The sequence below is a fragment of the Oncorhynchus gorbuscha genome, linkage group LG08, assembly GCF_021184085.1.
Source record: "Oncorhynchus gorbuscha isolate QuinsamMale2020 ecotype Even-year linkage group LG08, OgorEven_v1.0, whole genome shotgun sequence".
Classification (NCBI taxonomy): Eukaryota; Metazoa; Chordata; class Actinopteri; order Salmoniformes; family Salmonidae; genus Oncorhynchus; species Oncorhynchus gorbuscha.
In genome coordinates, this window is record NC_060180.1 from 59,112,050 (window position 1) to 59,135,380 (window position 23,331).

General features: G+C 43.2%; 1 long non-coding RNA gene across 1 annotated transcript in view; it reads right to left on the reverse strand.

Moving 5' to 3' along the window:
- Positions 1 to 203: 203 nt before the first annotated feature.
- LOC124041916 overlaps positions 204 to 23,331 on the reverse strand; it is a 63,986-nt gene continuing 40,858 nt past the window's right edge. Inside the window, exons 9-10 of the long non-coding RNA XR_006840004.1 lie at positions 10,282 to 10,342; positions 204 to 940 (exon numbers count right to left, since the gene is read on the reverse strand). This is a non-coding gene — a long non-coding RNA (uncharacterized LOC124041916). The remainder of the gene's footprint in view (positions 941 to 10,281; positions 10,343 to 23,331) is intronic.

Genomic DNA, 23,331 nt, shown 5'->3' on the forward strand with positions numbered 1-23,331 from the left:
TTGGGTTGATCAAATATAATTCAGTTATGTCTCTAGAGTCTCATGTTGAGTACATCTCATACCATGTCTCATACCATCATATGAATCATAGGGTGCCAAACAAAAAAGCCCCAAAACAAGTGCAGTGCAGTGTATGGTTAACACACATAGAAGCACACCAACACCTTTCATTGAATGATTTCCTTTTCATTCTCTACTAAAATGTCACAGTGCTGGAAACTCTGTATTCTGCCTCGTGACACAGCACATCCTCCTCCCTAGGAAGACTGAGTGAGATTTACAGTCGCTGTTCGATGACATCTTTATGCTGTGCAGAGACTCGACTGATAGCCACAGCCGTGTGTGTTTCCTACATGGACGATGTCAGGGGAAACAAGCAAAGTGATCCAGGGACAGCTGTATCTGTAAGTGTGTGCGCACAGTGCTTGCGTGTGTTCGTGTGTGTGTGTGTGTGTGTGTGTGTGTGTGTGTGTGTGTGTGTGTGTGTGTGTGTGTGTGTGTGTGTGTGTGTGTGTGTGTGTGTGTGTGTGTGTGTGTGTGTGTGTGTGTGTGTGTGTGTGTGTGTGTGTGTGTGTGTGTGTGTGCGTGTGCATGCATACGTGCGTGCGTCCGTGTGAGTATGCAGCCAGGGACCTCTTCATCGTGTGTATGTGTGGCTTGTAGGAGAGTGGCGTGACCTTTGTGCCCGCAGTTTGTGTTTTCAGGGGGAGGGAAGGCAGGGAAGGGGGGGGGGTCCGACCCCGGGTGGAAGTCCAGGAAGTCAGGGAGGTCCACTTGGCCATGAAATTAAAAAGCAAATGGAATTGGATCCAAGGTAAATAAACCCAGAGAAATGCCTTGACTCCATATGAACAGACAGTCCTAGCTGGTGATTATTGAATTGTGTTGATTGTTTCCTGGCTCTCTGACTTCAGGCTGAGACGAGCCCCCGTCTAGTGTCCTAGAAAAGTGCATAGAAATTAGAGCTTGCACAGGAGATGTTTTGTCTAAATCTACATTAAAACTCCATAATACACACACTTTGACAAACATTTAAAAAATGTATACCTCTTCTTACTTTTGTGTCCACCAATGAATGTCTATGGCAGATGAGTTGAGCAAAGTAGCACTCTATCAGACACATAAAAAAATAATAAAAAAAATCTAATTTTATTTGTCACATACACATGGTTAGCAGATGTTAATGCGAGTGTAGCGAAATGCTTGTGCTTCTAGTGCCGACAATGCAGTGATAACCAACAAGTAATCTAACTAACAATTCCAAAACTACTGTCTTATACACAGTGTAAGGGGATAAGGAACATGTACATAAGGATATATGAATGAGTGATGGTACAGAGCAGCATACAGTAGATGGTATCGAGTACAGTATATACATATGAGATGAGTGTGTAGACAAAGTAAACAAAGTGGCATAGTTAAAGTGGCTAGTGATACATGTGTTACATAAGGATGCAGTCGATGATGTAGAGTACAGTATATACATATGCATATGAGATGAATAATGTAGGGTAAGTAACATTATATAAGGTAGCACCTCCCTCATACAGTATGTGGTGCTTTTTTGGACTACAGTGAAACACCCAAACTCCTGATCCTTAAAGCCTCTCCACTTCCAGCCAACCATGGCAGAGCAATCGCTGTTGCATCCAACCCAATCCCTACATCCCTACACAAACACCAGGAAGTCCCGTCAGGAGCTTCTCAGATTTAGAGCACTACTTTTGATCAGGTACACATAGGGCTCTGGTCCAAAGTAGTGCACTATAGGGAATAGGGTGCAATTAGGGACGGACTCTGAGGTTTTGGGTTGTCTTTTTAGTCTAATCTGGTAGCCTGGGTTTAGCTAAAAGTTCAACACTAATATCATGAGTTCATTGACATCAGTACTACAGCCTACAATTCTGCCATCTTTATGTATACTATACTGACTTTTTTGGAGAATATATTATATAGGCAACAAATTAGTCTATTCCCCCTCTAGGTGCTCTAGGTGTGTCAGAAACAGTAAATCTCACCAAGACCTTCACAGAAGGTCAAATAAAGGCTGCCATTCCCTACCGCTCACCAATCTCAGCTAGTGGTTGGTTCATATTGGTGAATCAATTCTCAATGGCTTTTATCCTTTAAAGGTTGTTGTCTGTTGACTAGGTATGTTGGGTATGTTGACTGGGTACTGTCTGACAGACAAATAGAGGTGCCAGGGCTGAGAGAGGTCAACTGAACAACAGCAGACCAGAAGATTCAGACATGGTGTGCGCACTTTTACTAGTGCACTATATAGTGAATAGTGCCTTTTGGGATGTAACCAAGAACTGCACAAATGCAACAGATACTTCTGTCTCTGACTCCCTCAAACAGCCAGCCAGTATTTCACTCCTGCTCATCTCTGTCTCTGACTCCCTCAAACAGCCAGCCAGTATTTCACTCCTGCTCATCTCTGTTTCTGACTCCCTCAAACAGCCAGCCAGTATTTCACTCCTGCTCATCTCTGTTTCTGACTCCCTCAAACAGCCAGCCAGTATTTCACTCCTGCTCATCTCTGTTTCTGACTCCCTCAAACAGCCAGCCAGTATTTCACTCCTGCTCATCTCTGTTTCTGACTCCCTCAAACAGCCAGCCAGTATTTCACTCCTGCTCATCTCTGTTTCTGAGTCCCTCAAACAGCCAGCCAGTATTTCACTCCTGCTCATCTCTGTTTCTGAGTCCCTCAAACAGCCAGCCAGTATTTCACTCCTGCTCATCTTTGTTTCTGAGTCCCTCAAACAGCCAGCCAGTATTTCACTCCTGCTCATCTCTGTTTCTGAGTCCCTCAAACAGCCAGCCAGTATTTCACTCCTGCTCATCTCTGTTTCTGACTCCCTCAAACAGCCAGCCAGTATTTCACTCCTGCTCATCTCTGTCTCTGACTCCCTCAAACAGCCAGCCAGTATTTCACTCCTGCTCATCTCTGTTTCTGACTCCCTCAAACAGCCAGCCAGTATTTCACTCCTGCTCATCTCTGTTTCTGACTCCCTCAAACAGCCAGCCAGTATTTCACTCCTGCTCATCTCTGTTTCTGAGTCCCTCAAACAGCCAGCCAGTATTTCACTCCTGCTCATCTCTGTTTCTGAGTCCCTCAAACAGCCAGCCAGTATTTCACTCCTGCTCATCTTTGTTTCTGAGTCCCTCAAACAGCCAGCCAGTATTTCACTCCTGCTCATCTCTGTTTCTGAGTCCCTCAAACAGCCAGCCAGTATTTCACTCCTGCTCATCTTTGTTTCTGAGTCCCTCAAACAGCCAGCCAGTATTTCACTCCTGCTCATCTCTGTTTCTGAGTCCCTCAAACAGCCAGCCAGTATTTCACTCCTGCTCATCTCTGAGTCCCTCAAACAGCCAGCCAGTATTTCACTCCTGCTCATCTCTGTCTCTGACTCCCTCAAACAGCCAGCCAGTATTTCACTCCTGCTCATCTCTGTTTCTGACTCCCTCAAACAGCCAGCCAGTATTTCACTCCTGCTCATCTCTGTTTCTGACTCCCTCAAACAGCCAGCCAGTATTTCACTCCTGCTCATCTCTGTTTCTGAGTCCCTCAAACAGCCAGCCAGTATTTCACTCCTGCTCATCTCTGTTTCTGAGTCCCTCAAACAGCCAGCCAGTATTTCACTCCTGCTCATCTTTGTTTCTGAGTCCCTCAAACAGCCAGCCAGTATTTCACTCCTGCTCATCTCTGTTTCTGAGTCCCTCAAACAGCCAGCCAGTATTTCACTCCTGCTCATCTTTGTTTCTGAGTCCCTCAAACAGCCAGCCAGTATTTCACTCCTGCTCATCTCTGTTTCTGAGTCCCTCAAACAGCCAGCCAGTATTTCACTCCTGCTCATCTCTGTCTCTGAGTCCCTCAAACAGCCAGCCAGTATTTCACTCCTGCTCATCTCTGTTTCTGAGTCCCTCAAACAGCCAGCCAGTATTTCACTCCTGCTCATCTCTGTTTCTGACTCCCTCAAACAGTCAGCCAGTATTTCACCCCTGCTCATCTCTGTCTCTGAGTCCCTCAAACAGCCAGCCAGTATTTCACTTCTGCTCATCTCTGTCTCTGAGTCCCTCAAACAGCCAGCCAGTATTTCACTCCTGCTCATCGCTGTTTCTGAGTCCCTCAAACTGCCAGCCAGTATTTCACTCCTGCTCATCTCTGAGTCCCTCAAACAGCCAGCCAGTATTTCACTCCTGCTCATCTCTGAGTCCCTCAAACAGCCAGCCAGTATTTCACTCCTGCTCATCTCTGTTTCTGACTCCCTCAAACAGCCAGCCAGTATTTCACTCCTGCTCATCTCTGTCTCTGAGTCCCTCAAACAGCCAGCCAGTATTTCACTCCTGCTCATCTCTGTTTCTGACTCCCTCAAACAGCCAGCCAGTATTTCACTCCTGCTCATATCTGTTTCTGACTCCCTCAAACAGCCAGCCAGTATTTCACTCCTGCTCATCTCTGTTTCTGACTCCCTCAAAGAGCCAGCCAGCATTTCACTCCTGCTCATCTCTGTTTCTGAGTCCCTCAAACAGCCAGCCAGTATTTCACTCCTGCTCTTCTGTTTCTCCATATCTCCCTCCCTGGGTCTCCAGTGAGTCTGCGAGCCAACTGGTATGGAAAAGGTTACGTTTGCCTGCTGCAGCCTGGCCTTAAATGGTAAGCGGGGCCAATGTAAGCAACAGGCCTTTCCTCAGAGAGCCTCGGAGCAAATTGGTCCTCAGGAGGAGGTGGTTGACTTCCTTTTTCGCTCTGAGACCACACCATCCCTCCCGCCTGCTCCCTGGTGGGTTTCCATACCAACAGAGGCCATGGCCAATCAGCTCTCTATAGCTACAAAATAGCTATAGCATAGTGAGTGTCTGTGGATTGGAATACAGACTTCATATGCCTCCAGCTGTGTTTGAGGTTACGATGCCACTCAAGCCTATCTGATTTTATTAAAGCAGCCTAAGAATGAATGTTGACATTCAACCACTTCAGAACAGCTACCACAATCATTTGAATTAAAATTGACAAACCAATTATCAAAATAGGGGTAAATCAACACAAAATGGATGAGCAGTGCACACAGTACACTTACATAGTCCTATTTGCACTGTAACTAACCTTGGATATAATATGAGGACATTGATGAGTAAACGTGTGAAAGTGAGTGACCACTTAAGCCTGTAATCTATGCACAGAGGGATATGAGACCAGCGATCTAACAGGAAATGTCAACAATACTGCAAAAGGCTCTTTGCTGAACAACGATGGTTGTCTTATCTCCTTCGCCAAAGCTACATGATCCTACCTCAAAGCTACATGATTCTACCTCAAAGCTACATGACCCTACCTCAAAGCTACATGATCCTAGCTCAAAGCTACTCAAGAGGATGACGCAGAGAAGTTAAAAATGTACATCAAAGATGTATTAAACCATGTATGACCCTTCAAGGCAAGGCGTTGATGTTTTAACGTGGCCTGTACCATATGTTGTGATGAACTTGACTAGATGATTTTTCAACAGAATTGTCAAAGCATTGTAAAACAGTCATTGAATATGACAGTAACAACGCAACTGAAAAGCAAATCAATGACAGCCAGAGTCAATGGAAATCAGCCTGAGTCCTTCCAGTCCACATCTTTTGCTCGTTACAGCAGTGATCTGATACTGCCATTTGCACTCCGCTCGGACGCAGCCTCATTGCACATGCCACAGGAATATTTATTCACAAATTCCCACTCCAAACATAAGTAGTCAGAGAGCTGCCCCCCCCCCCCTCCCTCCCTCTCTGGTTGGTCAAACTTCAGGTTGGTTTTCCCTGCAGTCCAACAGATAGCTTCAAAGAGCAGGGTTGCATCCTGAATGGCACAATATCCCCTACAAAGTGCACTACTGTTTTACAAGAACCCTGTGGGCTATAGCACTAAATAGGAAATAAGGTGACATTTGGGACACTACCCAGTTCTCCCATTGTTGCTCCGTTCTTAGAAGTCCTGCAACTCTGATTTCCTGAACAGCGGAGAGCCCATAGGCCTCTGGTCAATAGTAGTGCACTTTGTAGGGAATAGGGTGCCATTTGGGACACACAACAGGTATCCCTGCAGGCCTCAGGGGGTCCATACTGAGAGGCTGTGAGGGATGGAAAGAATGTATCAGAAGATACATACATTACTCCGATTCCAGCTTAATGTGTAGAGTGGCTGTAGCTGCACTCCACTCCAACAAGATGGGAAAAATGAAAGAAGAGTAAAACGAGTCTTAGGATTTTCACAGATCTCATTGCTTTTGGAAGATAAGCGAGAAATGACCAGCCAGCTTCACACTCCCCGCCCCTGTTACATTAAAAAGCTGAGGTATAGGGCTGGAGAAATATAACCACTCTCAAATTCATAGACAGAGCTATGGATGCAAGGACTGACCATCCATGATATACAAATGATAGTTTTATCCATGTTTTGAGACTATATCATGTTTGTTTACATTTATTTTGTTTACAAACATTGGAGTAAAACAGGCGTATATTTTGGGTTCTGATGGAGTACGACAGTTGAACTAAGCTCATGAGGCATTTATAAGTTATATTCTTCAATGTGTACATATAAGTCGAAAAATGTATTTAGCAACTGCAGATTGCTCCTTTAAGAGGAGTGGAAGGCAGGCGAGGCTTTCGCCACAATGAGGAGAGGAGTGGAAGGCAGGCGGGGCTGTCGCCACAATGAGGAGAGGAGTGGAAGGCAGGCGAGGCTGTCGCCACAATGAGGAGAGGAGTGGAAGGCAGGCGAGGCTGTCGCCACAATGAGGAGAGGAGTGGAAGGCAGGCGAGGCTGTCGCCACAATGAGGAGAGGAGTGGAAGGCAGGCGAGGCTGTCGCCACAATGAGGAGAGGAGTGGAAAGGCAGGCTGTCGCCACAATGTGGAAGGCAGGCGAGGCTGTCGCCACAATGAGGAGAGGAGTGGAAGGCAGGCGAGGCTGTCGCCACAATGAGGAGAGGAGTGGAAGGCAGGCGAGTCTGTCGCCACAATGAGGAGAGGAGTGCTCTTGATCTGTGCGTTGTGTAACATACTTTTGGACCTGTATTGCAATCTATTGAACATTGATTTATATTTACTTCCAGCATTAATATCACCATTCCAGCTAGACACACAGGCTGGTGTTTTCTTCGGCCTCTCTGGTTTTAACCAATGGCCTCAATACAGACACAAAATTAAACAGACAACGTTATCAACAATAATGATGATAAAATGAGACACAATCAACAACCTTTGCAATTAGTTGCCATTGTTTTTTAAACTAAGATACCGAACAGAAACATCTACTCTTACTAGGCTCATTGAAAAACTGTTCAGGGTGAAATTGGCGCCTGCTCTATAGTTTAGTCAACCACAGCAACAGTAATATATTTGTCTATGCAAGACGAGTTAACATGTTCATTTTCAATGCTTTCAGTGCTTATAAGGCTTTTCATTATAACACAGCTGCGCAGAATGAATTTACCATCAGGTTTAATGGTCGTGACAGGCCATCCTGCAGTCTGCCGGGGTCCTTGAAGTAGGAAAAGTCTTCCCTGTTGCTCTGCTTTGCGCACGCACGCACACTCACACACGCACACGTGCGTGCGCACACACACACACACACACGCACACACACAGCTATTAATGAGAATAGATTTCACAGCCCCCTAGGTCCTAGCACAGCCAGTCCGTACTTAAGTCTGAAGGTAAAAAAATGTCCCACACTGCTCTTCCTTTGAGCGCTGACAGAAGTTTTTGACAGTGGCAGTAAATTATGTTCCCAGACATGCTGGGATGCAGAGGAACAGAGAGGAGCAGTGTGTGTGTGCAAAGCAGAGCAGCAGAAAAGCCTTTCTCTCTGTGTGTGTGTGTGTGTGTGTGTGTGTGTGTGTGTGTGTGTGTGTGTGTGTGTGTGTGTGTGTGTGTGTGTGTGTGTGTGTGTGTGTGTGTGTGTGTGTGTGTGTGTGTGTGTGTGTGAAGCAGAGCAGCAGAAAAGCCTTTCTTTGTGTGTGTGTGTGTGTGCATGCGTGCGTGCGTGTGTGTATCTGTGTGTGTGTGTGTGTCTCTTTGTGTGTGTGTGTGTGTGTGTGTGTGTGTGTGTGTGTGTGTGTGTGTGTGTGTGTGTGTGTGTTTGTGTGTGTGTGTGTGTGTGTGTGTCTCATGGAGTAGATCTCAGCATGTCCGTTCACCAAGCCCTGGTTCAGGCACAAAGACCCAATAGACACATTTCATCAACTATTCAAATTCAAATTTTCACTCACTTAGACCCAACTGCGAATGTTTTCCTCGTTTAGTGAAAGGCAAAGCAAAGACAGGTTAGTTATGAGATCATGGATGAGCTAATCTGTGTGTGCATACTCTCACGTCCTGCTCAGAGGCACCCAAACATAAAGGTGACAGGAGACAGAGCGACGACACTGGTTGCAGGCTCACAAAGGCCTGAGCAGGCAGCCTCTATTCACATGGCTCTATTTAAAACCACCATGTGGTTTCCACTAGTGGCCCTGGCCTGAGTTGGAACATGACAAACCATTCACACGGGACAACGCTCAGAGAACGCCAACGCCACTCACAATGTCAAGGCATATAGGCAATAAAACGCTTAATATAAAAAGCCTTTAACAAAAGGCTTTAAGGGTCTATAATTTACGGCCTGCTCAAAAGGCATCTCTCATGTATTGTTACTCACATAGGGCCGATGCTTTAATCCACAAGTCTTTAGAGAACTTGTAATCTGTTCACAGTTACACTTTGTGTTCTTTACAATGATAGATAAAGGCAAGCAAGCGTATAGCGAAAAAGACAAGCAAGCGTCCTCTGCACATCTATCACTCCAGTGTTAATTGCTAAATTGTAATTATTTCGCCACTATGGCCTATTTATTGCCTTACCTCCCTAATCTTACTACATTTGCACACACTGAATATAGACTTTTCTATTGTGTTATTGACTGTACGTTTGTTTATGTGTAACTCTGTGTTATTTGTGTCGCACTGCTTTTGTGTCGCACTGCTTTGCTCTATCTTGGCCAGGTCGCAGTTGTAAATGAGAACTTGTTCTCAACTGGCCTACCAGGTTAAATATAGGTGAAATTTTAAAAAATTAAAAAGAGAAAAAGAACATCACATTTGTCATGGTGTTGGGAAAAAGTGAAAATAAAAGGTAAGCTGCAGTAAGCTATGTACCGTAACTAACATTTCACAATACTCTAAGACCTTCAAACTCAACCCTGGACCTCAGTCAGTTCCACTGCATTTCTTCATTGTTCCCCTCCAATCCGGGACTGATTTAGACCTGGGACACCAGGTGGGTGATTCCCCTCTAATCAGGGACTGATTTAGACCTGGGACACCAGGTGGGTGATTCCCCTCTAATCAGGGACTGATTTAGACCTGGGACACCAGGTGGGTGCAATGAATTAACAGATAAAACAGAAAACCAGCAGGCTCTGGACATCTTAGGGTAAGAGTTGAGTACCCCTGGTCTAAGATTAGTTCAATTGCATAAATTAAATGAGTTCATGTTAAATTGAATAACATCTTCTGAAAAGTGTCTCTCCAACCCTGTTCCTGGAGAGATACCCTCCTGTAGGTTTTTGCTACAACCACAGTTACAATGTACCAGATTCAGCTTTTCAACAAGCTAATTGTTAGAATTGAGTGTGCTAGATTAGGGTGGAAGCGAAAACCTACAGGACGGTAGCTCTACAGGAACAGGGTTGGAGTTAAAACCTACAGGAGGGTAGCTCTCCAGGAACAGGGTTGGAGTTAAAACCTACAGGAGGGTAGCTCTCCAGGAACAGGGTTGGAGTTAAAACCTACAGGACGCTAGCTCTCCAGGAACAGGGTTGGAGTTAAAACCTACAGGACGGTAGCTCTCCAGGAACAGGGTTGGAGTTAAAACCTACAGGACGGTAGCTCTCCAGGAACAGGGTTGGAGTTAAAACCTACAGGACGGTAGCTCTCCAGGAACAGGGTTGGAGTTAAAACCTACAGGACGGTAGCTCTCCAGGAACAGGGTTGGAGTTAAAACCTACAGGACGGTAGCTCTCCAGGAACAGGGTTGGATAGCCCTGATCTATCTGAAGTGATGTTATTTCCAATGTTGTTTCTCAGTTTAGTTTAGACAGTGATTAAGGAGTTGGCCAGCCAGCACAGAAACAGAATGGCACTGGTTACACAAATGTTTGTCTGTGTCAAAAAGTTAAAGTGTGGCATCTGCTCGTCTGCCTGCCTTCTCCAAACATTTTTAACACAACATTTCTCCAGTGTCTACTAACTTGCTGGTTTTGGCTCAACCTCTTCTTCCTGCTCCGAGCAGCTTCAGTTCAACATCTGCTACTGGAATTAGAGAGAGAGAGAAATAAGTAAAGTCATGGAACATTTATCTGTCATCCTAAACCTGCATCATGGCTGCTTCTGAAATGGCACCCTATTCCCTATGAAGTGCACTACTTTTGACCAGGGCCCATAGAGCTCTGGTCAAATGTAGTGCACTATGTATTGAATACGTGGCCATTTGGGACACAAGCCATGACCTTAGATATTTAAAATATGTACGGTTGTGTGGATGTTAATTGTCCAATGGGAAGCAATACAATCCCATCCAATGTTATCCAATGCATTCAAGTAAAAATAAATAAACATGCAACAATAACATCATTTATTTTTTTAAAGCTCATAAATGCACTCACTTTAAATGGCAACACTTATCTACACCAGGTTGTAGAAAGAAAAATAAAGAAATAAACATATAGCCAAGTGTCAGCTTGGGTCAGAACACACCTTTATTTAAACCCTGTCAACGCTGTCCCCTCCGGCCCTCCCTCTGACCCTAGCCCCTCCTCAGTGTGTAATGGAACAATGGCCCGCTGTGTGTCTCTGTTATGAGGAGCGAGCCTGGGAGAATGCTGCACAGCCTCCACCACCGCTGCTAGCATCCAGGCCATGGAGCGAGGGGGCGAAGAGTCCCAAATCGCATCCTCTTTTGACCAGCCCTATAGGAGAGCCCTATGGGACCAGGTCAAAAATAGTGCACTATATAGGGAATAGGTTGCCATTTAGGACGGAACCGGGGTGTGTGGGAACGCAGCCTCAGCTCGCCTGTCGACTTGTGAAAGGCCACTGCTTTGCACAATTTGCAATTCAGATTCAGTTTGGGCTTTGGGAGGGAATCAATGGCCGCGAATCAGGGCTGCTGATGGCAAATGTCATTCCCATTTTGATTCTTGACCCCCTTTTGAACTCTGCCGTCCCCCTGAAAACTCCCCTGCTATTGTCTACCAAGGCGCTACCGGCTTTCTGTTTCACTTCTTCTTTTGGCAAATGTCCCACATTAACAAAGAAAATATATAATGAATCTCAAATGGCACACTATTCCCTATATAGTGCACTCCTTTTGACCAGAGCACTATGGGGCAATGTAGGGAATAGGGTGCCATTTGGAACACATCCCAACAGTTCAGGGGCCTTTTCAGTTCAGGAGCAGTAATTGTCATTCACATTCAGCAGGTTGAAATATGTCACGATAAGAAAGAGAGAAAAGAACCATTGGAAATTCCCAACCTGAAAAGTGGGCTATGTTAACTATCGCGGTCATTATCATTACCACTCTAATTTGTCAGTAAGCCATTTAGTGAGCCCTGCTAAATAAATAGATAGGTAACCAAGCAGGAGCAGGGCTGATTTGGCTGGTAGAGAAAGAATGGGGCTTTCACACAACATTTCTCCTGAAACGCAAATAAAAGGTCAAAATGGACAGGAGCTAAATCCCACTCTTCCTCCTCTACACTACACAAGCATTTTCTCTCTCTGAGACACACACACAAATAATTCAACTCAGCTTTTAGTAATATAAAAATGTGTGATATACAGTAAGCTACTTCCCAACAAACGTCAATGAAAAGCTCAAAACAATGCAACTAGGTAACATAGTGATTTCTGTTTCTAAGACCTACAGCTTTCTCACAACGTGCCAGTTATATTCAGAAATGTACTGCAGTCTAGTTTGTGCATAAGAGAAAGTATCAGTTAGATGAACCAAGTACCTCACTACCTCTCTGGAGCTCCTACTGTAGGTCCATAGAGACACAAACCAGTAAGCTGGTATAAGAGTGTAGGCACCAAGCCCTGAAAAGTAACAGTATAGTGAGCTGGGAAAGGAGTGTGGGATAGAGAGGGGCTTCACAGAAAGCGGCAGACATGATTCCAGGCCACCTTTGAGAACATGGTGAACACTGGTTGTTCCATTATCCATTCCCTTTTTCAGAATGAAGCAAAGCAAGCCTCTGAAACTCTGGACATCCTCAACACCACTGGCTGTAGCAGGCCACTCCAGAGTCTAGGGGCGCATCACAAATAGCATCCTATTCCCTTTAAAGTGCACTTCTTTTGACCAAGGCCCATGGGCCATTTGGGACACATACCTATAGTGTGGTTTGTTCATGGCCTAATGACATGTCTGTAGACATTTAGAAGGCGACAAGTGTCACTGGTCAAAACTACATTTAATCTGCGACTGTCGGTTTCTTTGTTGTACAGACATGAAAAAAGTTAATGTCTCTGCGACTGTCCTTTGTCATGGTTACTGGACTGCTACAGCAACAAGACCAAATCTATCTGTGACAAGACTGTGCAGGAGTTCTAAAATTCTCAGATAGAATGACCTACTTTTATTTCATCACACTCACAACCGTAAGCTATTTTAAATAATGATGTGGTTGTGGTGGATTTATTTTCCAGTAATAATGATTACAAAGTAGCTAAAGTTAAGACATCAGCTATACTATGGTCATTATTTGAGCTGACTAGCTAGCTAGCTAGCTAAGAAAATAGCAATGAACCAAAACATTTATTAAATTAATTTTTAAACTGATGGGTTTATTGGTGTTAAAAATAAAGCAAGTATGTTATTTGTAGCACAGAGCTGCTGATGTGTTTATACTTTTTCGTAACAAGGACAAGTTTGATGTTGGATGACAATAGAATGTTCATGATGTCACTGCGACAACTGTCTACAGACATGTCGACAGACCTACTGTGAACGGCAGGGTAGCCTAGTGGTTAGAGCGTTGGACTAGTAACTGAAAGGTTGCAAGTTGAAATCCCTGAGCTGACAAGGTACACATCTGTTGTTCTGCCCCTGAACAGGCAGTTAACCCATTGTTCCTAAGCCGTTATTGAAAATTAGAATTTGTTCTTAACTGACTTGCCGAGTTAAATAAAGGATCTAAAAAAAAATATTAAACCAGCCTTAAGGCTTATCTGAGTGCTGGGTGTCCAACAAGTTACACCATTGCAAGGTGGGCGTGTAAAAAAATGTGTAGACTAAGAGAATAGTAGATTAAGTTATATTGTACATGATTAGATAACATGACTTATTTTTTTCCTGAGTTTCTTTGAATTCTAAACACAAACAAGGTATATTTGATTTTTCAGTGGTATAAAACTACTGGGCTGTACAGACACTGGGGGAAGATTTATTTGCTTAGCTAGGAGTGTATATATATGAAAGGCTATATCAACAGGTTCTGTCATTGTTATTTCAGCACAGTTTAATTTGAATGTCCTTTCTCACCGTGGAAACCAAGCTTTCCCGAGGATCCATTACAGTACATGGCCTAAGCTCCTTTATTTTCATTTCAAACAGTTTAGATTCATTCCTTCTAAATCCCCAGAATTAGGTCTCTTGGACAGAATCTAATCAATAAAACCATGGTCTGGGACTTGGGCTTCTCAGTATATTAATATGTTATAATATTCAAATGAATGATTTTAATAGATGCCTGGCGAGGATCATCATTTAACTGTGCTGTGTTAAATCATTATCGAAAATATGATTCTTTAAACTTTAAATTCCAACCTAGTACTCACAAGTAAATGTTCCCAGTTACTCAAAGAATAAAACATATCTAAGCACTGTCGGGCCGCAAAGTCCACATCTTAGATGTGCCATCTCATAGAGGGTGATGGTGGTACACATAAGCTGTGTCTCAAATGGCACAATATTCCCTATAGAGAGCAATACTTTTGATCATGGCCCGTAGGCCACTAGAGTATATAGGGAATAAGGTGCCATTTTGGACACAACAAGCAACACCCTGGTGAGAGTTGTGCTGTGGCTTGAAAAGCTGTTACCACCAGGAAGGAACTTTCTTTGCTAAAAACATTTCATCATTCCACTGCTTCAATATCATATCATTTTCCGGTGTTGGAGTCATTTCATGTTTTCCTTTGTTTACTTAAGTTACTCTCAAAGCAGTGCCTATAAAGCAGCAGAGAATTGGTATGGTATTTTTAAATACCCTTTAGCATCTATAACAGCAGGTTAGATTATTATTATTATTTATTATTTTTGAATTATACTGAACAAAAATATAAAACGCAACATGCAACAATTTAAAGGTTTTTACTGAGGTACAGGTTCATATGAGGAAATAAGGAAATTGAAATATATTCATTAGGCCCTTATCTATGGATTTCACATGACTAGTCAGAGGTGCAGCCAAGGGTAGGCCTCAGAGGGCATAGGCCCACCCATTTGGCAGTCAGGCCCAGCCAATCAGAATTATTTTTTCCCACACAAAAGAGCTTTATTAGACAGAAATACTCCTCAGCACAAAACTCTACATTTTAAAGGGATTGGGAATTTACTGAGTAGCAGTGTCAAAATGCTTCTGCAGTAAATAGCTCACATACTTTCCTTGTCGAACTCTTAATGCTACTGTGCCTGCTGGTGTAACTCAATTAAGACAACATCTTTCTCCAATGCTACGCTTCAAATTGAGCATTTCCCCAGATATTCCAGGAAGGGAAAATAGTATGGACTATTCAGTGACATCCATGTAATTTAGGCCTTGTGCATTGGGATCATGTGAGTGTTTGAATATGGGGTGGAACAAATCCAAATTGAAGCAAAAGGGGAGGGGGGGGGTCATATCTCGGATGAGAGCACTAAAACCTGAAGCATTTGTCAAGCACACTGACATAATGGCCCTTTGTGACCTCTCTAACAGGCGAATCACACTGGAGCCAGCAAGACAGCAGTTAAAGCATCAGTCTAGTAGGACAGACAAGGATAAGTCAAGAATAGCATTTGAGAACCCTGCTAGAGGACAGGACACAGTCTTCATCCCAAATGGCTCCCTATTCCCTATATAGTGTACCATTTTTTTTTTAACCAGAACCCTATGTGCCCTAGTGGACAAAATAGGGAATAGGATGCCATTTGGGAAGCAACACTATTACCACAAAGAGAAAGCCACTGTCCTCATCCATGATGACCAATGCAACAAATTAGCAAATTCCATAAATGATGTAGCAGACAAAATATACTAGTATTGTTGTATCGCTATTCGTGCCATCAAATTAGAATAAAATATTCACACATTTTCACTCCAGACCCCAAAGTGTAAAATGTGTGTTTGTTTAAGGTTTTAAATGGTGCTTTGTGTTCGATGGTGCGGATAACAAAAATAGCCCTGTTGGTAAGTGACAGCGATTCGTGTGTGGCTAATTTCTATGGCACATAGTGACTATGTCTGCAAACCCATGTGGCACCCTATTGCCTAGATAGTGCATTACATTTGAACCAGGGCCCATAGGGCTCTGATCAAGTAGTGCACAATGTAGTGAATAGGGTGCAATTTGGGATGTAGCCTGAGGCTGGCTTGTTCACAGGAAACTGGGAGTTCTCCCGGGCTTTCTCTGGTCCAGAATGAGGGAATACTGCAAGTCTGGAAAAACAACCCCCTGACTTGATCCAAACAGCCAAAAATAATATGGTCACTGGGAACCTTGGCTGGCCTCCAATGCTAACAATTAAATGGAGCAATGTGTTAAAAAGCATACAGCAGGAGAAGTGGCAAAGGCCCATCGATTTACAGTGACATTAGCTCAGTTTTAATGGAATAAAATATATAGCACAGGAGGTTGGTGGCACCTTAATTGGGGAGGACGGGCTTGTGGCTGAAGGCTGGATTGGAATTAGTGGAATTCGCTCCGTTCCAGATGTTATTATGAGCCATCCTCCCCTCAGCAGCCTCCACTGATATATAGTCCCAGTCAATATTTTGGACACACCTACTCCTTCAAGGATTTTTCTTTATTTTGACTATTTTCTACATTGTAGAATAATAGTGAAGACATCAAAACTATGGAATAGCACATATGGAATCATGTAGTAACCCCCAAAAATGTTAAACAAATCAAAATATATTTTAGATTTTTGATTCTTCAAAGTAGTCACCCTTTACTTTGATTACAGCTTTGCACACTCTTGGTATACTCTCAACCAGCATCACCTGGAATGCTTTTCCAACAGTCTTGAAGGAGTTCCCACATATGTTGAGCACCTGTTGGCTGCTTTTCCTTCACCCTGCGGTCCAACTCATCCCAAACCATCTCAATTGGGTTGAGGTCAGGTGATTGTGGAGGCCTAGTCATCTGATGCAGCACTCCATCACTCTCCTTCTTAATCAAATAGCCCTTACACAGCCTGGAGGTGTGCTGGGTCATTGTCCTGTTGAAAAACAAATGATAGTCCCACTAAGCGCAAACCAGATGGGATGGCGTATAGTTGCAGAATGCTGTAGTAGCCATGCTGGTTAAGTGTGCCTTGAATTCTAAATAAATCACAGGCAGTGTCACCAGCAAAGGACTACCACACCATCACACCTCCTCCTCCATTCTTCACAGTGGGAACCACACACGAGGAGATCATCCGTTCACCTACTCTGCGGCTCACAAAGACACAGTGGTTGAACCAAAAATGTCAAATTTGGACTCATCAGACGAAAGGACAGACTTCCACCGGTCTAATGTCCATTGCTCATGTTTCTTGGCCCAAGCAAGTCTCTTCTTCTTATTGGTGTCCTTTAGTAGTGGTTTCTTTGCAGCAATTCGATCATGAAGGCCTGATTCACAAGGTCTCCTCTGAACAGTTGATGTTGAGATGTGTCTGTTACTTGAACTCTGCAATTTCTGAGGCTGGTAACTCTAATGAACTTTCCTATGCAGCAGAGGAAACTCTGGGTCCGGATTGACTGACCTTCATGTCTTAAAGTAATGATGGACTGCCATTTCTCTTTGCCTACTTGAGCTGCCATAATATGGACTTGGTCTTTTATCAAATAGGGCTATCTTCTGTATACCACCCTACCTTGTCACCACACCCTACCTTGTCACAAAACAACTGATTGGCTCGAACGCATTGACAAGGAAAGAAATTCCACAAATTAACTTATAACAAGGCACACATGTTAATTGAAATACATTCCAGGTGACTACCTCATGAAGCTGGTTGAGAGAATGCCAAGAGTGTGCAAAGCTGTCATCAAGGCAAAGGGTGGCTATTTGAAGAAACTCAAATATAAAACATATTTGGATTTGTTTAAGACTCTTTTGGTTAACAAATTGATTCAAACTAAAAATTATGCATCATCAAGAGATAGCCATGCATGTTACATGAGAAGTAAGAGGATGCCTTGTTTCGAGATCTTTTAAGTATGGGAAAATGTATTTTCATAACATATAACTAGGGGTGAGAGCATACAAAAATAAAATAATACAATAATCTCTTCTCGGTTTAGTGAAAAACCTTCAAATGTCTCAATGCTGCACGAAGAAAAACAGTTTTTTGGTAGATCATTGACGATAAATGACGATTAAATCGATTTTAATCCCACTTTGTAACACAATACAATGTGAAGAAATCTAAGGGTGGTGAATACATCGAGTAATGTCAATGTCAGAGGCTGTGCCGGTGCCAGATGGGTCTGTAGACTGGTGTTTGTGAGATACCGTATACACGATCCTCTCTCCAGGTGTCTCTGTGTGCGTCTCAAAATGCACCCTATTCTCGATGTAATGCACTACATTTGGCCATGACCCTGGTCAAAAGTAGGCCACTATATCGGGAATAGGGTGCCATTTAGGACTGACTGAGTACAGACATCTGTCTGGCTCCCAAGGCAACCAGCAGAACATGGATACATGCCCAATGAAATATGCATGAAACACAAGCATGATACAGTGTCTTCGGAAAGTATTCAGACCCTTTGACTTTTTCTACCTTTTGTTACGTTACAGCCTTATTCTAAAATGGATTAAATAGTTTTTTCCCACCTTATCAATCTACACACAATAACCCAGGTTTAGAAATGTTTGCAAATGTATTTAAAAAAATGGAAATATCACATTTACATAATTATTCAGACCCTTCACTCAGTACTTTGTTGAGCATTGTTTCACAGCTATTTTCAGGTCTCCAGAGATGTTCGATCGGGTTCAAGTCCAGGATCTGGCTGGGCCACTCAAGGACATTTAGAGATTTGTCCAGAAGCCACTCCTGCGTTATCTTGGCTGTGTGCTTAGGGTCCTGTTGGAAGGTGAACCTTGGCCCCAGTCTGAGGTCCTGCGTGCTGTGGAGGTTGTTTTCATCAAGGATCTCTCTGTACTTTGCTCCGTTCATCTTTGCCTCGATCCTAACTAGTTTCCCAGTCCCTGCCGCTGAAAAACATCCCCACAGCATGATGCTGCCACCACCATGCTTCACCGTAGGGATGGTGCCAGGTTTCCTCCAAACGTGACCCTTGGCATTCAGGCCAAAGAGTTCAATATTGGTTTCATCAGACCAGAGACTCTTGTCCAGAAAATCACATTGTAGGATTTTTTATGAATTTATTTGCAAATTATGGTGGTAAATAAGTATTTGGTCACCTACAAACAAGCAAGATTTCTGGCTCTCACAGACCTGTAACTTCTTCTTTAAGAGGCTCATCTGTCCTCCACTTGTTACCTGTATTAATGACACCTGTTTGAACTTGTTATCAGTATAAAAGACACCTGTCCACAACCTCAAACAGTCACACTCTAAACTCCACTATGGCCAAGACCAAAGAGCTGTCAAAGGACACCAGAAACCACATTGTAGACTTGCACCAGGCTGGGAAGACTGAATCTGCAATAGGTAAGCAGCTTGGTTTGAAGAAATCAACTGTGGGTGCAATTATTAGTAAATGGAAGACATACAAGACCACTGATAATCTCCCTCGATCTGGGGCTCCACGCAAGATCTCACCCCTTGGGGTCAAAATGATCACAAGAACGGTGAGCAAAAATCCCAGAACCATATGGGGGGACCTAGTGAATGACCTGCAGAGAGCTGGGACCAAAGTGACAAAGCCTACCATCAGTAACACACTATGCCGCCAGGGACTCCTGCAGTGCCAGACGTGTCCCCCTGCTTTAGCCAGTACATGTCCAGGCCCATCTGAAGTTTGCTAGAGAGCATTTGGATGATCCAGAAGAAGATTGGGAGAATGTCATATGGTCAGATGAAACCAAAATATAACTTTTTGGTAAAAACTCAACTCGTCGTGTTTGGAGGACGAAGAATGAGTTGCATCCAAAGAACATCATACCTACTGTGAAGCATGGGGGTGGAAACATCATGCTTTGGGGCTGTTTTTCTGCAAAGGGACCAGGACGACTGATCCGTGTCAAGGAAAGAATGAATGGGGCCATGTATCGTGATATTTTGAGTGAAAACCTCTTTCCATCAGCAAGGGCATTGAAGATGAAACGTGGCTGGGTCTTTCAGCATGACAATGATCCCAAACACACCGCCCGGGCAACGAAGGAGTGGCTTCGTAAGAAGCATTTCAAGGTCCTGGAGTGGCCTAGCCAGTCTCCAGATCTCAACCCCATAGAAAATCTTTGGAGGGAGTTGAAAGTCCGTGTTGCCCAGCAACAGCCCCAAAACATCACTGCTCTAGAGGAGATCTGCATGGAGGAATGGGCCAAAATACCAGCAACAGTGTGTAAAACCTTGTGAAGACCAACAAAGGGTATATAACAAAGTATTGAAATAAACTTTTGTTATTGACCAAATACTTATTTTCCACCATAATTTGCAAATAAATGAATTAAAAATCCTACAATGTGGATTTTCTGGATTTTTTCTCTCTCATTTTGTCTGTCATAGTTGAAGTGTACCTATGATGAAAATTACAGGCCTCTCATCTTTTAAGTGGGATAACTTGCACAATTGGTGGCTGACTAAATACTTTTTTGCCCCACTGTATATTGATAATTACTGGTTTTCTACAGTGCTAAAAAATAAAGGATGCATCTTAAATGGCACCATATGGGCAATAGTCAAAAATAGTGCACTTTGTATGGAATAACCCAAACTCAAATGTCCAGAAAATGGAGTCTGTTTACATGGAAGACTATCCTCAAGTGTTTTTGTGTCTCTCCCCCACTAACTGTCTCTCTCTCGCTCCACCTCACTCTCTCCATCTACATCCAATGCAATTCATAGAGAGGTTATACAAGATGCTATATTGCAACCCCAAGCAAGGACTATTTTACTGCAACTTTATCTTTCAATTAGCTATTTAATTTGTCTGTTAGGGTAAATAGGTAGATAGTAATGCAACCAGTCATAGTTCCAGCAAAATGAACAAGACAAGCTAATCGCTAATCTGACCCCTCAGGATGACTGTCAAATGTTGAGAGGGAAATTAGCCAATTCACGCATTTAGGCACCCCTTAATTTGATAACCTTGTTGTTGCAGAACCTTTACTGCATGTATTCAAGGTTTAAAAAGGCTTCTAAAGTTTGTCATTTCTACTTTGATTTGCCCTAACAGAAAATGTACCAACCCCTTCAAAAATGTCCATTAATTATAATCACACAATAACTTACATTTCCTGTTGCTGCAGGATTATTTTCCTGCTATGAGACACTGGTCAAATTAAAATTCTACACATGTAGGTAAAGGGTGCCATTTGGGATGCACTCCTTGGGTGCATTCCTCTGCCCAGGAGTTGCTGACGCATGCCAGATCTTACAACGACTGGATAGATATTTTACAATATTTTACTGATGATTGATCACTGCCTTGTCACACTCCTAGGCTCTACTCAAATGGCACCATATTGCACCATAGTGCATTACTTCTGACCAGGGCCCATTGTCTTACATCAGATGGCATCACTCCTATGCGACGCACGTCCCTCAACCGATCTGTCTAACCAAACGTGGAACTTATCTTTAAAGAATCTAGATTTTGCTCATCTGCCTTACCCTAGTTCCTTATTCTGAAAATCACTCCGCTCTCCGTAGTTACGGTATGATGCACTGGCTAGTGGATATTACTGTGAGCTTGTTTGAACTGCCATTATGGTAGCTAGTTTTCCAGCTTGTTGATTAAGTTGTACGTCAACAAAGTTATGGGACTGTTCTCAGAAATCAACATGCACATGACTCTGACAACTGCCATTCTGCCTCACTAATTTGTAACATTTGGCTAAAGTGATAAGAGCAGATAGCTAGCTGTGTGATGCAGAACTCGGCACACTAATCACAACAGAACATTTTCATTTTTTATTTTTATTTAACCTTTATTTAACTAGGCAAGCCAGTTAAGAACGAACTCTTATTTAAAATGACGGCCCACCCTGGCCAAACCCAGACACTGCCTTATCATGATTAATAATTTGTGCTATTTGCTAGAATTTCACTCCACTAGCTAGCTAAAGGGAGCATTCAGCATTGAGTGTGTAAACTGGCATTTTTTAGCATCCCTTTCGTTTCATTATGGATTGATTTGAGACTGGTTAAACCAGCAAACCGACGCTAATATTAGTTCATTTTGGTGTACATTTAGAATTTCATTAATACTGATTATGCAAACAGAAAACACCTTAGCTAGATGTAGAATTCAGCAGTGAGACTTGCTACAGGTATTAGCTACAGGTTTATAGTTTTTTGGTAAGATTAACTTTTTTGAGGATGAAAAGGATTTCAGAGGACGATGTCGCCTTGGTAATATTTTCAAATGTTAGCACAGCATATTGTAGCCAAACTTCTTTTTAGCTATCCCATGACTGTTTGCGAGTTATCAGATAGATCAGGGTTTTGTCAAGAAGGGATGCAGCTTTAATTGCCAGTTACTTTTCATAGTAGATTTAGGAGAACTTACACGTCATGTTAAGATAAATAAATTAGCAGGTTAGGATAATTGGGATAGCATGCTAGTAGATACCCATAGACTTCCAGTCATTGCGCTAATGCTAGTTAGCACTGGCTCACAAAACTACCTTTAACTTCCTTCATAGTGGACACAGTCACGTAACAATGGTATCCACAAGTTCAACTGACTCTGGGGAAGTAGATAAAGGGCATCTTTGCCAAAATCCTGAAATATCCCTTTAAAACTTCCTTTTACTTATGAAGTTGAAGAAGTCAATGGAAAAGTGTGTCTTCAGAATTAAGGCCAGCCCCTCCCCCATCTGTCATGTCATCATGTGTGATAGGGAATACGGAGCTTAAGCAAAGCTCTTCCTGTCATCGCTGTTGCCACGGTGAGATAACTGCCGCGTGGCCAGCTGTTGCCAGTACTCAGGGCCAGTACAATGGAGTCCTGTGTGGGTTGGTTGGAGAGCATGCGCACGCACACGCACGCACGCACACGCACACACACACACACACACACACACACACACACACACACACACACACACACACACACACACACACACACACACACACACACACACACACACACACACACACACACACACACACACACACACACACACACACACACACACACACACACACACACACAGCTGTGCTACACAGCAGAGCTAACACCATTTCATAACAGAAGGAGGGGATGTGGGGAGGCAGTAAGGGGGGTCAGTTAGCTAGTAACAGAGATATAAAATGCTACATGAACAGATTTCTTCAATTGCAACGGCCAAAGCAAAGTGAGGGTTGTTATTGCATGTCTAGTTCACTTATGCATGCCCATGTTCTATTCCTAATCTAATGGCAATAACAGGAGAATGTTTTAGACCACAGCATTAAGATCGTATGGGCAGATAGTTATGAATGGATGACAAATCGCTGCCAATTCTGATCACACCTAGCAGAACATAAAAAGCGTAGACTGTAACATTTGAATGAAAGGTTAATTCGCTTTTAAAAGCACCACTTAAAACATGTGTTTCTGTTAAGAGTACTGGACCTCATGTTCACATGCACACATTTGAAAGGGTTATGAGAGGCCATAGGATCCACTCTAAATGTAAATAAGTGGTGTTTTAAATGGTCATTTACCCATGGTTGGTAGAGAATGAGAGATACCCTGTTGGTAATGGGGTCAAGTCCTTCATTAACCCAACTGCTACAGTGATGACTGAATCTGTATCCCAAATGACACCCTATTCTATATATAGAGCCGTACTTTTGACCAGGGCCCATAGGGAATAGGGTTCCATTAGGGGTCTAGCCAGCCTCATCTCCTCACTCCATTATC